The sequence below is a fragment of the Dicentrarchus labrax genome, unplaced genomic scaffold (assembly GCF_905237075.1).
Source record: "Dicentrarchus labrax unplaced genomic scaffold, dlabrax2021, whole genome shotgun sequence".
Lineage (NCBI taxonomy): Eukaryota > Metazoa > Chordata > Actinopteri > Moronidae > Dicentrarchus > Dicentrarchus labrax.
In genome coordinates, this window is record NW_026136709.1 from 12,988,596 (window position 1) to 13,005,738 (window position 17,143).

At 40.9% G+C, this 17,143-nt stretch overlaps 1 protein-coding gene across 3 annotated transcripts in view; it reads left to right on the forward strand.

The window, feature by feature from the left end:
• Nucleotides 1–968: 968 nt before the first annotated feature.
• ncoa2 (nuclear receptor coactivator 2) overlaps nt 969–17,143 on the forward strand; it is a 55,251-nt gene continuing 39,076 nt past the window's right edge. Inside the window, exons 1-2 of one of the 3 annotated variants that reach the window (XM_051410300.1) lie at nt 969–1,163; nt 14,580–14,665. The gene's annotated coding sequence lies outside the window, so the exon portion shown is untranslated. Of the gene's footprint in view, nt 1,164–1,236; nt 1,751–14,579; nt 14,666–17,143 lie in introns of those variants that run through there. The other 2 variants (XM_051410302.1, XM_051410301.1) reach the window with 2 other exon arrangements.

Here is a 17,143-nt window from a genome sequence, read left to right on the forward strand (position 1 = left end):
TTTAATATATGGAGCACTGACCAAATCCTGTCCTCGGGTAAACAAAGACAATAGTATCCCTGCCAAACGGGAGCAACTGCGAGAATAAAAAAACCCTACACAAATGGCGGAGTGTGGCTGAAGGCGGCCACATAGAGTTTCTGTTCTCCACTCATGTTATGTGACCTTTCTGCCGCTGGGTGGCGGTGTTGTACAGGTTTTCACCGCGAGAACCCGCCTGCTTGCTCGTTTGATCCATGGATAGTGGACCTCACAGTAAATCAAAGGTAGCTACATAAGTAGGACACGCTCATTTGTGACATTTCTAAAGCTCGCAGTGTTGGTTTTCCGCTTGTGATTCAATTAATTATGTTCATTTCTTGAAGTAGCCAATAAAATGTTGAAAAAGCATGCCCTTGTTATTACACATTTTAACTGTCTAGTTACAGCCAGTGATAAGTGTTATAGCCAGTGTAGCATCTTAAAATCATCTAGGTAGGTCTGACATTTAACTTACAGACACGTGATTAAGGCAAACACAAATTCCCTTCATCAGCCTTTTTTTTTTATTATTTGCTGCGCACTGCTTTAAATCCATCATTTTATAGGTTGACATAAATCTTTATGACCTTTAATGTACATACATGTTGGCAGGCAGTATAACTACAGGTGAAGATGTATCGGTGTAACATGTATAATACACTTTTTGTTTTTTGTCCTATATTGAGAAACCTGAGTTGGGATAGGAGGGGGGGGTTACTTTAGTTTGCCCACCTTTTTTAAACCATACATTTAAAACACTAGCCACTGACATTCGTGACACGGTGTGTGTGTGTGTGTGTGTGTTTTTTTATTTTTTTATTTTTTACCTGTTGTCAGATTAAATTATACTATTCAAACATACAGCAAGTACCATGTCACCCTAACAGGTAAATCGCCGTGGTGGTGTTGCTTTACGAACCCCGGCGGTAACTGAGTTGATAGTGCTGGAGCCCCGTGATGTGGTTTGGTGTGGGGGAGGATAGCAGCTACCAGCCAGATAAACACTCAGCATTGGTTTGCACAGCAGGAGTAACATGGCGGCACAGTTAGCCAGCAGAAATGTTGTTTCACTACCGCGAAGGTCAGAGCCGCGTCTGATAAACGGAATTTAACAGCGAGGACACAGCCGAAAGTATTAAATCGTAAGTAGCCACACGTGTTGGTGTTCCTTGTTGAGACGGGACGTGGTGTTTTCGTTGTGAAATCCATTATCCAATGTGAGGTCTTCAATCTCGGTTGTGTGTCTGTCTGGCACAGGCTCTCGCTTCGGCGTTAGCTTATTAGCAAGCGTTAGCTTCTTGGCTAAGCCCGCTGCCTGTGTCAATAGTGTTTTCTGCAGCAAACTCAATTAGACGGCTCAGACAGCGAGCTTGCAAGCGAGTTTATTTGCAATGTTTGTCAGCCGCTTTTATTCGCTGGCTGTGCGGCCACACATACATTTGATGAAAAGTAAAAAAAACCTAGCGTGCACAGTACTTTCATATGTGATTGTTTTTTTGTGCTGAGTGAGCGGGTGACCGTGCATACAACACCGGACTAAGTTCGCCAGTACAGCAGGAACGTAGTTAGCATGCTAACTGTTTTAGCTGCAGGCTAGTCTGGCTGGTTGAACGTCGTTGTCAGAATATACGAGTGAGTCAGGACAGTTCTCACCACCATGTGTTTGAGCGGGCAGTTAACCTTGTTTGTTGTGGTGTTAGGCATGCCTCTGTGCCACTTGCTACGTTAGGTAAGTTGTCGACATTTCTGCATTTGTTCAGGTTGCATGGATCATTCTCATTTTTTTTTTTTTTTTTTTTTTTTTTTGATGAACTAATGTTTATCTTGTGTTTGCCTGGCGTTACTATGTATTGTCGAGGTGCTGCTCTACTAATGTGTTAGTTAGCAGCCAAGCTATAATGTGAGCGTTTGTCACTTAAAACCAGTAGCTTCCAGCATTTGATACGTTTTCAGAAAGTTGTCCATGGACTCGGCTAAAAACCTAGAGTATGTCTCTTATCTACACTCAAGATTTGGGGGGTGCACAGTGCTTGCTGTTTGTTGTGGCTATGCTGTCCAAGTAACTTAAAATTATGTTTTAAAATGAACAGGATGGAGCCCAATTACTAGCGATTCACATGGGCTTCATTGCCTAGATGTAAGAGGGGGGACTTTAAATTGAATACATAAGATGCACTCTGACAATGTAAGGCACCCATGCAGTATGGGGGAATGCTGCTTCTCTGTTGCTTTGTTGTGCCAGTGTTGAGAGTATACTGCTCTCCTTTTTTTTTTTTTTTTTTTTTTAAGGGCTCTCCTGCTTGACTGATTCAGGACTATACAGGCAGACAGCTTGTGCCATTTCAATGCTTGTCAACGCTCCTCTCAGTAATGCTGGAGGAACGCATCCTGTGGAACCAGTTGAGCAGTTTCTGTTGCTTCACTCTGCCCACCTGATGGTGCACAGTACTCAGGTCACATCACCATAGAAGATTTAACATGACATGTTGTCCAGCTGCAGTTCACCTGCAACTTCAGGGCTCCCGTGCAGATGTGATGTGATGGATTTCAGACAGCTCTGACATATGCGGAGTAAGCACACAGGACGTTTGACAGAAACATTGGTTTGGATGTGGTTCATATTTTTTATTAACAGTGCATTGGAAAGGGCAGAGGAATATAAATTATTGAGTGTAAGGAACTGCATGCATGTGTTGTCTGTTTACCACTTTAAAAAAAAAACCTCTTCCTGTAGAGTAGCCTTATGTCTCTAAGGCATTTTAATCTACAGTGAAACAAAACTTGCTCTTTACAAGTATTTATTTTAGTGTAAAGAGGCCGATCAAACAGTTTGTCCTTGAAAGTCAGAACAAGTGAAGAAATAAAAAATTCTCTTAAACTGACCTTATTTTCGATGTTAGATGGGGACATGGAGCATGCATACAATGCCTGTGACAGCCCTCTCCAGTTACAAGAAATGCAGTCCTGTACAGATGGAATCATGCATTCCTTCAATGTCTATTGTTGCTTTTGTTGTTTGTTTGTTTCTTAAGGTTGAAGCCTAGTAGTCTGTATTAAGGAGCCTATAACAGGGCTTTTGCATTTGGCTGGTACACTGAAACATTAGTTTCATGTCATTTCGACTTAACAGTGCAGAAGAAGGACTATGTTGGGATGATGACAGTCCAGGAATTCAGACGAGCTCGCGTGTATGCAAGTATGTGGATGTTTACACAAGGATAACTGACTGGAGGTTTTCTCACACTGCCTTGGCACAGTTCGTTTAATGGGTGTTACCTTTAAAGTAATTCTCTCTCTGAACACATTGTAAACTACATCTATAGCAACAGGTGTGTGACAGTAATGCCCAGCTAGTCACATGATTCAGAAAAAGGTCTCTACCCATCCGTTGCTCTATAGCTTGCTTGTTGTCTTCTCCCAGGCTGGGCTCCGCTCCGCTCAGCCCTGTAATTTGCTTCACACAAACCCGTCTTTCTGTGTTGGTGTTTGGCTCTTTTTGGTTGTCCATCCTATGTTGAATGTGTGTTCATAATTCTGTAAAACAAAGCAGTATTTTCCAGTACAAACTCTCAGCTTGTAATCACTGACTTTTGCCCTGTGATAGGTTGCTTTGTTGCGTCACCTGAGTGATACTGTAATCGTTTGACCCTTGTTCTCTAGCATACGCTGCCAGTTTTTGGGTTGCTGTCGGTCATTGTTGACCTAATATAACCTATTTTACATGTTACAAATACATCTAAAAACACAAACAATAGAACAGGGTGAAAATGTATAATAATTACTGAGGTTGTCTGCTTACTAGAATTACATTTGGTTATTTAAATTGCATTTTAATAGAATTGTTGGGGGGATGCTGTACTAAGAATTATACTTGAGGTTAATACTGATTGATACTTGATTTTTGAACATAGAAGTTTCATCTAGTTACACAGCCTTATGTGTCAGTTGTACACGAGGATGATCTATAAGATTTGGTCAGTGATTTCAAGCGAAATGCCAAGTTTGTGTACCCCAAGTGAATGCACTGTGTGACATACAGATGTTGGGTTGAATACCTAAATCACATGGTGTCCCCAGGTAATTCTGGTCCGTTGTTATTAGGGCATTAAGCTTATCTTAACAACTGAACTTATTTCTGGCTTATAACCAAAGCACCATTGAAATCATAATCAGTTTTACAAGAATTTAGAACACAGCAGCAAAATTCACCTCTAGGCTTTTAAACTCATTTAGAGCTGAAATGATTTATCAGTTAATCAAATCGTCTATCTATAGAAAATTAATGGACAATATTTTTTTCATAAGCGATTGGATGCAGCTTCCAATATTTAATATTTGCCTGTTTTCCGTCATAGTAAATTGAATATGTTTGATGTTTTTGACTGTTGGTTGGTCAACACAAGATATTTGAATATGTCAACAGATTTATTAATAATGAAAATAATCATTAGGTTCACCCCAAGTCATTACAGGGCCTCTTTATTTTTAGTAACATAGTAATTTACAATTCAAACCTCACTCTAAGAGGCACCATGTCGGAGAAATCTTGTGTATTTTGTTAAAGCTAAAGGTGATTCCTAAGCAATCTAAGGGGTATTATATAAATTGTCATAAGTCCCCCCTTTAGACATATGTCACATTTTAGTAGTTAACTACACTGTTCCCCCGTTTCCACACTTCTCTATGCTAACAACATTAAGTTGACTCATTTGACCCAGGCTGGAAAATGACATCCCTGTCTCAACCGCTTAGTACAGGCAGCTTCTGAACAACACCATACCCCTCTGTCTCACACAGGCTCTTTAATGTGTACTCCTGGGCTCCTTTTTAAAAGCAGTGTCAAATGACAGCATCCAGTACGGAGAGGCTGGCAGGAATCTGGGCTTTGGTAAGGATGTTATAAAGTATTACTGCCCTTTCTCAAATCTGCACAGTTCGTTCAAAGATCTGACGTTAGGAGAAACTATAAGGACTACTCTGACCAGATCAGTTAAAGAACACAGGAATTATGAGCACTTGACGTTTTTTTTAACAGATAACCTTAAATGATTTAGACCAGATTAGAAGACAGACTTTTTGCTGAGCCATGAGACAAGTCAAACAAACACACAGGAAACCATGCGGCTCCCACTCAGGTTTAGATGTAACAGGTCGGACTACATTGTGTTATCTGTCCATCACATGCTGTATAAGGTCCACAGTGTATTCTTGACATGATGCACCGCTCCCCCTGGTATCTGTTTGCCTTGTCTCACTGGGCATCTCACCCTGCTGTCTCTGCGTTTGTGTTGTCATGGAAACAGCAGTGTGACAGGTCCTGGGTGGGCGTGAGGGATGAGCTGTGGGGAAATGGCCAGGTTTTTACAGCAGAGGGAGAGAGGAGGGGGTGAAAACGGCAGAGGAGAGACGTCTAAAGCGAGGCAGAGATGGTTGATGGAAAGCGGAGAGGGCTTTGACATGGAAGAGGAGGAGCGGGACGGGAGTATTTACTCCCTCTCTGCTTCAAGGCATGTTGTTATTGTGTTGTTTAGCTGACCTCAAATCAGCCAGCCCATCTATCTGCTGAGAGTAGGTCCTGTCTTGTTAACAACAGCCTGTACAGGATCTTTTTTGGTTTGCCTGGTTACTGTGTTATTCAGAAAGCACAGTGCTTGTCATTAAAGAGTTGAAGATTCAACAATGAAGAGATGTGCTGTCACATATAAGCAGAATTACTGGGTTTGCGGTGGATCAACAGGAGCAGTTGTTTTCTGATAAAATTGAGCCCAGTAATGGAGCCCAATTTTGCTCTTGGATAGCCTGCACTTTTAGTTTGCCTGCCTAGTGTTAGGCTATCTAGAGGTCCAATCTGTGATGATAGACCATTGAGTATGCCTCTTCAACGGTAACATTCAGGAACATTTGAGCTCTATGTTGGCAAACAAAATGCACCGTTAAAGTGTCCTTGACTTGTATGTAACCATTACGCCAGGTGGGGTAATTCCCTGTGTCAGTTAGTGTTAGAATGATACAGCTAGTTATTTTAGAGTTATTTGAACCTGTAATGTTTTAAAAACTGAGATTTGTAACATCACACCATAGGCTTCCGCATGCTCTACTCCCATGGAGACTCCACCTGGGGCTCCAAGGATCTTGAGGCTCACAGGCAATCCAGTGATCTCAACAGTCTGCACACTTCCACTTATGTAGGTCAGCTACTGCAAAGTGCATATTGATCTCCCAAGCTAAATGATATTGTGGTGTCTACTGCTCATCGCTGAGAAGGTGCCCTCAGCCAGTTTGGCATGAATAGAGGTCACATGACTGTGACAATGCTTCTGCAGCTGTTTCCCCTTGTGTTGTGAGGCTACTGCTTTGCTGTACAGTATAGATCTAATAATTTATACTGTTTTGAATGTACTGTAAGACCCTCATTTTCATTTTAGAGCAGGAAGGCTTCCTTTGCTCCAGTCATCACTGATCTGATGATGGTGATAAAATATGTTATTTAAAAAGTGGTTATTTAAACATAAAGCTTATAAAGTTTTTTATGGAAAGCAAGGCATAAAACCCCCCTCTTCAAAGAATGATAAAGGTAGATCATAAAGATAAAGATCGTATCTGTAAATTGATGCATGACAGGATGGAGCTGTACATAAACGTGTGTGCTTTGAAGTCTTAATTTGTGGGAGTGAATTGCATTCCCCTCTGCCACAATGTGTTTGTTGCACAGGGTGCTATCATGTGGTTGGCACCTTTCCCACTGCCCAGGGTGGAATCCTTGGCACCGAGGGAGGGAGAGAAAACTTGGATTGAGCTAGCCGCCTGCTGAATGTTGGGTGGGTGGTCCAAAAATATGCAGCGCGAATCGGACCTGAGAAAATCGAGCATATAGTCTTGTTCTGGAATGGAGGTAAACGGCGCTCGTTCACCACCATCGCAGGCCGAGGCTAGGGTAGCATGGAATGACGTGCAGAGCAGCAGCATTTCTCACTCGCTTGTCATAAACCCAGAGGAATGTGGGGATTCAGTTTCAGGCTTTTCATTTCTGTACACATTGTGAGGGTCAAACTCTGACCAGCATGATTTCTTTCTCTCATTCTCTCTCTGTCTCTCGCTCTCTGCTGACTCAGCAGTGTTCCTTCAGTGACCTATAATATGGTTTTGCTTGCTTTATCTTTACTGTTTTCATTAGGGAAGGGAATCTCCTTAGCTGACCTGTGTTTTCCATCCATACTGTACAGTTTGGGTACTGTAGGTTATTATGACTAGATTAAGCACCATCCCATCAGCTGAACTACTTGTTTTCCTTTTATTAATCGTTGAGAACATAAAATGTTGCACAGGTTCGTGAGCCTCGTATCACGCTCCGTTAACTCCCACAGTGAACCATAAATGGTGAGTGAAACGACCAATATGAGTAGCTGGTGTGCATGTGAATCAGCTCTTCATTAAGTATTGTACAGTGACATAGAACAGAGTGTACCAATTATTTCCCCTAATTTGACAAGATTTAAAATGAAAAGTATGAATTTTGTCATCATAAATGTGAAACTGAGAGAGATGGTGATTAGCATTCGACACCAGATGGGTTATTGTTTGATTGGGATAGTTCTGATCTCACCAGGGAGAATTTGATTGTGTGTAGAAAATGTCCAAACCTTCTCACATCATACAGCTATCAAACATGCGGAACAAACAAGAGAAATGTAAAGGAAAATGTCACAAAGGTAAAATACACACATCATACTGCCAGGGCTCCATATTCATTTGTACAGAATCCAGGTTGTATTTTAATAAATGATATGTTTTATATGCTTACATTATACAAGCATGAAGGTTCAGTGTTTATATTGCAAGGATGGCCAGCTGAGAAAAACACACTGCACCTGCTGTGTTGATTTGTAATGAAGGAATATGTTACCTGAATGCAACAGTATGACTCTTTCATGTGCTTTTGGATAGCAGTAGAGTTTTAAAGCGTGAATTGGAAACAAAGGCAATGTCGCGCTTCGGCTTAGGAGATGCTACTTGCTAGTATGATAAATGTATTCTTGGTTTTTAGTTTTTGGGGGATCAGTTGATTGATAGTAATTTAGATAAAATAAGGCAGGCATGTCCTTTTTTTTAATGTGGAGTAGAGGAGAAGGAAACCATTCTTGGTCATAAACATGCACTACATATGTTTTAGAAATGAAGATCATGTCGTGAGTGCAGCCTCCCACCACTGCCACCACACTAAAAGGCCAACTCTTTTGAATCAAATGGGTAATGATGGTGACTATGTTAGTAAGTAAAGGCCATTTCTTTTAAGCGTTTTCCTTTCCTTTTGGTTTTGTGTGTTTAGCGATTATGTTTGTAATTCATATATGCAGGCACTGAAATTCTACATAATTTAATTACACCCCTCCACACACACCTGTATTCATCCCACATGGAATATGCAAGTGTGCCTGTGTTTATTTGCATGTCGAAGCGCTCCCATTCATACCTTTACTCCAGAGGTTTGTGGTTTTGGCACCTGAAGATGTGGGCCATCAAAACAAAACCGCCTCCCATCTCATCTGGCTGTGAAGTGCAAAACAAAGGCCCTCATTGGAGAGGAGATTACACAGGAGAGGCAGAGCCACGATGTTCCACCAATGCTGCTGCTACAGAAGCCGACAGACAATAACTTCCCTTAAGAGCTCAATGTAGGGGTGGAGTTGTTTGACCATTAATAGAAGTGATGACAGGAGATGAAGGAATTAATTCACCTCAGATGTCACGGTATTGTTCACTCCCCTTGTCAAGACATGGACATACTTAAAAACTGAATGTTTGCCTTACACTAATTGCGACACTTTGAGTCACGGTGAACACGGAAAACTGCTTAAATTTGATAGCTTTCTATGTACTGTATATTTTGGTTGCTGTACCATCATGTAATAAATGCACATGGCCGGAAAGATGCCACCACTGTGCGTGAAATGAAGACCATTGTCCTGTTTCATCATTCAGTAGCTTGTTTAGATGGAAATGGAGGAGTGTTCTTGTCACCATGAATTAATCATTTGTATAATATTATGTTGGTAGTTCTCAGCATGGTTTTTATTAGCGAGGGTACGAGGTGGCAAACACTGTCTTTATTCCCAAATGTTATACTGGAGACATCTCAACAGATTTACTTCAAACACGGGTGCTGCTGTAATCCGTTATTTCACAGCAAACTCAACACGAAAAAACATTTTAGCTCCTATTAGTGACTATTTGTCTGTGACTGGCCCCACTAAATAGCTAAAATAAAGGTTAAATAGCCATAGTTGTAGGGTCTACCTGACCTGGCTGTCACTGAGTGTTTCAGCTGGGGACTGTAAACGGAGAGAATGACTGAGAGGGAGGGAGAGAAGGCTGCTTCACTTTGCTCTTTGCTCTGTCTGGTCCAATTACATGTTCCACTGTCAGAGCAGCAGCACTCTTAATCAGGTAATGCTGGGGTTTAAAGGCATCCCCCTAAACGTGCTCCACAGATTATTACCCTGCTCACACGTTGATTCAATGGAGCAGACAAACACTCTGAGCCTCTTCCTCTGTCCTATCCACTCTCCTCTTCTTAATTCAAATCCAAATTGAACTACTTTTTGTTTAGTTGCGTTTTGCAGATCCATCAGACAGTGTCTGTGCGTTTGTTGTGCGTCTGAACGTTGGCCTGTCACATTGTCTCAAGTCTTTGGCTGATAAAGTGACATAGTTGTGTCAGCTGATCTCTTCCCCTCCCCTCCGTTGTAACATGGCACCTCCTTATCCTGAGTCTCCTTCCACTGTACAGCCTCAGGCCTCCACGGGAACTAATTCCTTACAAACCGTGACAGGCAATAAAAGATGGTGGACACACACACACACACACATACAAAGACATAATAGATATGCAGTTGAAATGCAGAACAGTCACAAGATGAGTTCCAAATCATCTTATAAGCATGATACAATCTGCTGTACATACAAATTGTTCTTTCTGACACACAAAAGGACACAAGACTGTTTGAGCTACACACACACTTACCTTCTCTTGTCATTATGATTCACCTTTTACAACACGTCTTATCAGTCTCATTACGTTACTTACACATTTGTGCTTACTGTCCCTGAGGTCACAGCTGAAGGAGCTGGCTGTTGCTGTTTGAGCAACAGATGTAAGGGCACCTGGCACAGGGTTGCATCTGCATTAGAGCAGCCCGTTGAAATCTGTTGGCACAGTGCCAAAGTGTATTAAGTAAGAGTTTTATGTGAGGATCTCTGTATATGCTGATGTCCCCAAGACTAAAGGATTTTCTGTTATAACAGTACAAATCTTTACAGCTTTTGGCATCATGCTTCTTTTTAAAATAATGGTGAAAGTTAAGTAAAATTGAAAAATAAAATTCTGTTTACTACAGCTCACTTCTTGCTTATCCTAAATATACTCTGATTAAAACTATTAAACTATTTTTGTGAATTTGCTTTATTTATTTACGTGTTATTGAAATATGTTCAAAAGGTGTAGCCTAGGTTCAATTCAGTTCAGAAGCTGAAAGACCAGTTGTGTACCTTTTGTGCATACACTGTTTGGGTTAAACATGGAAATCCTCATGCTCTGATGACGCTGTCATATTCCAGGGACAGTGAGCAGGGCACAAAATTAGCACCAGCCATCAGCCAAGTGAATCAACTTCACTCACCAACCACAAAAACAATGGTGATCGATTGATTGGCTAGTAACATTTGAACAAATCAACTTAGTTTTTCAGTTGTGTTGTGCTTTACAGCTGCACAGTTAAACGTCTCCCCGGAGAAATCCAGTACAACCACATTCCTGTAATGTTTGACATTAAGCATTTTCACTGACTTTATTGATACCCATCAAGTGCCTTGTTTTCGACATCCCAACACATAACTGAGGCAGTAAAGTTTTAGATTCTCCCAAGTCCCAGGGTCAGGTCTAAACCTGCTGCTATGAGCTTATAAAACAATACTTTAAGCTGTCACAAGCCCTGTTTGTGGCGAAACATATACTTTTGCCACCCTGTGATTTATGCATATGAGGAAATCTTTGTTTTGCTGGATAATCTGATTGTGTGGTTCACCGTACCTCGCAGTTTCTCCTTTGCAGCCCCCCGTAGTTGGACCAAATCCATTGATTACTGGTTAGGAAGAAGATCTTGACCAAACCTTGCCGTTGACTAGAGCTAAAAGGCCAGGTGCTTTCATTAGGGTGGACATCAGCCTAGATACTTATTGAATTGAAGGCTATTAGTCGGCCATTCAAAAGGCACCCAGTAGGGGCTCCATTGGTGTTTAGCCCTTCTGTGACCTGGCCATTATGGTCAATTTCTAGCACATGAACTATCTACCCTTTTGTCCTATCTGAACCTGATTAGCCGGCTCATTAGCATTGTTAGGCCAGCCTGGGTGACAAAGCTTTTCACTCAGAAGGAGTCCATTGCCAACTCTGGAAGAAAGAAGGGATTACAACTAGGCTACTCCCAAGCTTGGCTGTAGGCTGCATTTCTGCTCACCTCCCATTATCAATCTGGTTCTGTCAAAAGAAATAGCTTTTGTTTTGATGACAGTGAACCACTCCCTAGGATGTATGAACTTGGAGTTGAAATCAGTTGTAGTAATTCAGTCACTCAGCTTATGGTGTTTGCTGCTCGGTTTCAGTTCACACACGTTTGTTTCATTTTGTTTTGTCACATTAAGGATAAGGTAAGGTTTCTCTCTGCGCAATGAAACTGTCTATTACCAGTTATGGTTTAATTGGTTACAGTCTGTTTAAGTGGAGCTTGAACTTTTAACCTGATGATCTTTGACCTCGCTTTAAATTCCTTTAAATGCCAACAGATGGTTGGGCTGTGAGTGTATTGGGCAAATAAGATAACTCCCATGATCCTGTGTCAGGTTTTGGAAAAGGTGTGAGGAATTTATGTGTTAGTTTTAATCTCTTTTGTGTGTATATTTCTCTGGCGTCCTCTATCTATCCAGTATTCAGGGTAACATGAAACTCTGTTAATGTTGCTGCTAAAGCTCAGTGGCAGTCTTGGCAGGGTTGCGTGTTTTTGTTTAGGTTACACCATGTGTCATCCAACACTTCTTTGCCATGTAGAATAGCCCTTCAGAGATAGAAAGCTCCTCTAAAGGGGCACATCCTTTTTCCTGAGGTCGTCTTCTGCTTGAGTGTGTCTAGATGATTGATACACATGCTTGCAGGCATACAGTATATGCGTGCATACTTCTGGTGTGACTTGCCACTGGTCTTGGATCACACACCTAATGTCACCAGCAGGTCCCCACCCCTAATATCACAGGTCTGGTCTAAACAAGAGGTGGTAAAGTGAATATTACCAGTACTGACTCACATGGGGCATTAAACTTGCATATAAATATATCTGAATTGATGGCACAGGCTACCACACCAGGGTCCTGGATGACAGGACTCATTTAAAGTGATGGATGTAACTGGATGTACAGATGCTACAGTATTGCTTGTAAAACTATATATTTCTGTGTCGACAACAACTAGCTATGATTAATTTCTTCCTGTTGTAGAGCTGATTGATTTTCTGAGAGTAAATCACTGTTTTTAAATGGATCTTCTTAGCAGTTGACTTACATTTATAATAAAGGAAAGACTCATCACACTGTAAAAGAAATGTATCACTTGGAAGTGTTTTGAACCAGTGTGGAGATTTAAAAAAAAAAATAAATAAATAAAATATGATTACTGTTAAACTAGTCCAATAGAGTGTTTTCACACTCTGCCTTATTCTGTCACTCAGTCCACAGATCAAGGGCCGGACTGAGACTGAGCATGTGACAGCATTAAAGCTCAGAGGAAATTCCTCCAGAGGATGAGAACTAAGAGCCACGCAGGAAAGGGAAAGGGAAAAGAGGAAGGTGGAGTTGAGAAATATGAGTTACAAAATTTCATTCAAAAGGTGCTTGACTGTAGCATTCAAGTCATAACAGCTATTTATGCTTTTAATATACTTGAATTGAAGTCCTACACAGATGCAAAAGAGGAGTTTTTGTTAAGATTTTATGTTAAAACAGGGAATTTGGTCACCTTCCCTCACTCATCACAGATTTCAGCTGTTTGAATGTGTTGTGCACTGTAATTCAGAGTACTGAATATCACCTTTCCACATGGCTTCAAGCTACGGACTTGTGCAGGGTTCAAAAGGGGAGTCGGTTTACTCTGCAGTTATGTCAGCACATGACATCATGTGAGTGCATTCCTCAGCTGGCTCACTTGGCACGTATTTGGGAGAAATCACCCAGGCCAAGAGGAGGCTGGCTGACTGGTTCTCCCTTTGTTGGGCTACACACAGTAAAAGATGAGCTCTTCCACAGAAACCTTTCATTGGGAGCATCTTTTTTTTCAGCAAAGCCAAATAGCCTAGCAGAGTCCTTTTTCTGAGTTACCAGTTGCATTTTATAATTATCCAAATGGGAATATGATTTAAAATTGAAACTTTTCTCCTGTCTAATTAATTGTGTGCCGTGATTAAAAAGGCACAGTGTGCTCCACCATGTAATAGGCTTTGAGGTCCCCAAGGAGATGAAAAGACCCTGTAGACACTTAACTTGCAGCTCCATGCTAACTTAATGCAAACGGTTAGCACTATGTAAGATGAGTTGTTGTGTGTTAGAAACACATTAACAGTTAACCGAATGGCTGTGGCTGTTTTAAAATTGCTGCATTTTGCTGGCTGAAAAGGGTTTTGACATTCTGGTGCATGTACTTGAGGGTTAGACTGATCATACGCACGCATGCACGCACGCACTCTCACACACACACACACACACACACACAGACACACAAGTACAGCAGCGTTGAAGTAGCTGTTTTCTTTCTAATTAGCTGTTTTCAACTGTGTATTAAAACTCATGAGTCATGAGTTTACTCAGTGGGACTTGGCTGTGAGAACTCGCAGTATGATTTGTAATATGCATGCTGTAGTAAAGCATTACTTTTTTTATATGTAGGGGCTAAGAGTATTTTTGTGCATTTAATGATAAAACATGGACAGCATGAGGTTAAATCCTTTTTGCCCAATCAGGAAACCTCAGCACACCTAAGCAGCCTTGTATCAGTACCCCTCTTTGTGTATGTCTTTAAAGGATTTCTCTTGGTTTTTCTGATGAGATTTCCACAGGAGCTGTCCTTGTCCTCTGTTGAGGGTCTGTTTGAAAGGAATGCTATTTTTGTGAGGTGTTATTGTTTTCAAAATGTGGCCTTTTAAAGCAATGTTATGCCATAACATTGAATAAAAGCAACACAAATAAAAAAAATCAAAATTGCCTTGAACAAACGTTTAAGCAAAAAAAAAATAAAAAAATCAGTAGATTAATCCATAATGAAAATAATTGTTAGTTTAATCCCTAAATATATTATTACATCTTCACTTGTTACATGTACCTATGGCAGTACAAAAGTTGCACCGTACATTGCAGCCACAATCTTGAAGCATTACCTTACACCTCACACTGTTCTACCTTTGTGATGTGAGTTGTGCTGATTCACACTATGTAAATCACAATTTTACTGTTATTTCTTTCAGCAGGGAGAAGTGGATGATGCTCAAAGGTTTCCTAGCATTATCGTCTTGCAGCAATGGCCTGAGGGACTCTCTGGACTGAAACCAAGGTGAGAAGCATAGCCACAGCCAACTCTCCTTTTACGCAACTCCACTGTGCAATGTGGCAAATAGATTCTCCAGTCCAAACACAAAAATGACCAATTATACAGTATTTCTTTAAAGATTAGACTTGGCCTTTTGTGCATCAGTGAAAACAATCCCACGTGTCAAAACGTCCCACTCCTGCAGTATTTGTTTTATTGGCTTGTGTTTCTTAGATAATTTCTCTTGTTATAAAGGAAGAGTGTTGATGGTGGTTTTGTTATAAAAAAACCTCCAGCCATTTTTCCAGATGAGCCGTATAGTGAGAGCTTTTTTTTGTCAGATGTCAGAATTCAGTTTTGAACATTGTTTCAGTTAAAGGGGCCCCTTGACTTGTACAGATATACTGTGATATCGCCACTGCTGAATTCTTTCCCCCATTTCCACACAGATCTTGCTTGACTTTCTTTTTTTTTTTGCGCCTGGTAGTGTCCAGATCCAGCCGTTTTGTAAAAGTGAGGGCTGTATCCAATAGTCCCGTTGGTCTGCAGTATTCATCCATCTTGTGTGGAAAAAAGCTTCACTCTTAAAACCACCATTCCTTCTGCGAGGTTCTGTTACTTTACAGGTTATAGTTCAGATGGTGTTGGCTAGAATGTGTCTTTTACGATTCCTGTATTGCCAGCAGTTCTTTCCTCAAACTAATAGTTTGCATTAGCTGACATGACTTAAATTGCCGGACTTTCTTTTTTACTAATGTGCCATTTTATGAGAATATTTGCAACTTTTTTGTGGTGAAGTGCTGTATGCTTTTTTCCTTCCTGCCCTCAATATGGGTCATCTAATGTAGCATGTGTGTTCAGAGTCTCCATCCAATATTTATATTTTGCTACATAAAAAACCTAACACAGTGTACATGTAGCTTAAAGTTGACCTGCAGTAATAAATGGTGACGCTAATTAAATTTCCTATAGTGTCCTGCAGTGTTTCGTATAATATCTGTTGTGTTGTGAACATAATACAGATGTTATGATGTCAACAGTAATATTGTAGAGGCATAGTACACCTGAAAATTCTATTTTTAGAATTAATTTATTTGCTTAAAGCGGCTATGCACTGTCAGTGTGGCATAATTCATTGAAACTGCTGACTCGTTGTCTGTGCAGTTCACTTTTTTCCCAGTGTTTTTAACAGAACACAATGAGGTATTGTTACAGCTAAGATACCCAGAGCACAATGGGTTACAATAGACAAAGAATTACAAATGGATATGTGGCAATATCGATCAATAATAATCAATTAAAAATACCTTGATTGACCCTGATACAGACCATACATGGATATTAGCTCAGAATGTCCCCGTATTTAACCTTATTCAATAATCTGGTTTCCACAGTGACATCTGAATCCCCCCTCAGGCAGTGCTCTCAGCCACAGATGAATTGTTGACTAGATTGTTGTGGAGAGGTGCTTATTTATACCAGTTAATCAATTTTGCCATCCCCTGACTCTGTCTCTCTTCCCTCTTCTTGATTCAAGCTCTCCTCCTCTCTGACAGCCAGAGCGTTCTGTGCTTATTATACAGAAAACCCCTCCCCTTCCCATCCTGCGACATCTTGAAGTGACTGCCAGTGTTAAAGATTCATGAGCCTGATCAGCTTTCAGTAAATGTGTGTGTGGGGTGGGGGGTGGTCTGGCTCTTGGTTGCAGTCCGGCACTTTAGAGCCATTACCTTGCTGTGATTCTAGAGTAGGACTTGGTAGCAGGCAAGGTGCGTACCTCTCTGTGTACAAAGTCAACCACAGTGGTCTATTTGTGTGTTTTTGTCATTTGAATAAAGTAGATTTGTGTACTGAGTAACCACATAACTGGCGGAGGGGAGGGGGGGCGGTGGTGTTTAAATGTCATTCAGCTGAATTTTTAAAACTGAATAGGGCGCACAAATAGGCAAGTGATAGAAAGTGAGCTTAAAGAGAGGACTGGGAGTTGACTATATGCACATATATAATGTAATGTAATTCTGTTCCTTAGCAGTGATGTATATGTACATACAGCCTCTGAACAATGACACCCATGGTCTACTGAACACATCGTCATACACTCATTGAACCTTCTCTGTGAAAAAAGGCTCATGACCTATTTTTGTTCCCTTTGTTTCCTCGTCTTCCTTAACTCTCTCTACAATCTGATCTATCATTTTCTCCCCATCCTCGCTCTCTGTCATTGATCTGATTCCTCTGTATGTTCGCAGTGACATGCCCATCACTCAAGTCTTGTTAAATTCACAGAAGATTCAAGGTTTCAAATTCACGTTGCTTTTAATCTCTTTCAATCCATCATCACATCATAACATTCCTCCCCATGCCTCTCCCTTGACCCAAACCTAATATCAGAACATCTGGTTCAAGGTAACGGCAGCTGTTAGCAAGGCCAGAGTTCACCGCAGACCCCCACCCAAGTTGCATTCTGTTGAAATTGATATTATTTTCCGATACATGTTTGTC